This window comes from Octodon degus, unplaced genomic scaffold, assembly GCF_000260255.1.
Source record: "Octodon degus isolate 3935 unplaced genomic scaffold, OctDeg1.0 scaffold00099, whole genome shotgun sequence".
Classification (NCBI taxonomy): domain Eukaryota; kingdom Metazoa; phylum Chordata; class Mammalia; order Rodentia; family Octodontidae; genus Octodon; species Octodon degus.
The window spans coordinates 11259662-11260958 of record NW_004524675.1 but is presented as its reverse complement, the minus strand read 5'-3'; positions in this window follow the sequence as shown (position 1 = coordinate 11260958).

Here is a 1297-nt window from a genome sequence, read left to right as displayed (position 1 = left end):
ATGGTCCCTTCCTATTTTTAAGAAATTTTTCTTTTCATGATTGCTAACAGCAAGTCTACCTTCTATATCTGAGATTGTGTCCTCACATTGGCTTAATCTGCTGTGGCTACTTGCAATGAAATTTTTATTCTCCTAGATATCTGCTTGAATCTGCCTATGAGTTCCATTTCTTCCCTGTGCTGAGCATTTGTGACTTTCACCATTTCTTGAAGCTCCTCTATTTTTTCTCCGTATCTGCTCTCACATCATTCAGCATGGTTTTCATCGTGGACACCATCTCTGCATATCTTTGAGATATTATTTCTGATTTGATTTTGTCTAGAGCCTCATGCAATTGCTTTGTTGTTACTCTTTCAGAGAGGCTTGGTGGGGGGCATTTGGATTGTTCCACCTTACTGACCCCTGGGTTTTCCTGTGTTGAACTGGGTTCTGAGGTTGTATCTTAAGTGTCTTCTCATTTTTCTTTCTTTCTTTTTTTTTTTTTAGTTTAATTTCTCAAATGATGTTTGCAAATTGCCTATGGTGCGTTGCTTTATTGCTAGTATGTAGAATCCTTAGGAAATGACTGCTTCCATGATTTATCTTTCCAATATAAGTGGTTTTTGGGTTTTGAGTCTTTTGACAGATTCTACTCTTCAATTTTGGGGACATGAGAACTTGCTGCCTATTTGGCCTAGCCCCTGGATCTTTGGTACTGTGCCACAGTATTTTTTGTGTACTTAGTCAATGTTAGTCTTGGTGCACCAAGAAGAACAGCTGTTTAAAATAGTTATGACACTTTAGGCTATCATGGTACCAATAACAGTAGTATCAAACATAGCCTAGCAAGTGACAAACTGAGCTAACCATTAATTTGCCACCTTTAACCATGTGAACTAGATTTGTGCCTATATCACAATATCTAAAACAAACCAGAAAATTGTATGTAGTATACAAATCCTTAATATATTAATTTTGCCCTCATGGATTAATATTAAAAATGGGTTAGGGAGAAAACAGAGACGTGGAAGAAGAACAGATTACAAATATGGTTGGAGGACAAGAGGGCAATCATGCTAACTTTGCAAAACTGGTGCAGAAATCTGAAGGAAAAGAGAGAAGGAAGAGATTTAAAAAGAACAAAACAGAACCACAACCGCAAAGAGGCTCAAAACCACTTTCACACTCATAAAAACAAGCTCAAACAACAAAGGAGAGAGAAACAAAGATAGAAAAGAAAACCACAACAACAAAATTGAGAGAGAGAAAACGTCCACTTCCAGTTTTGTATCTGCTGTCACTGGTGGATGACATATAG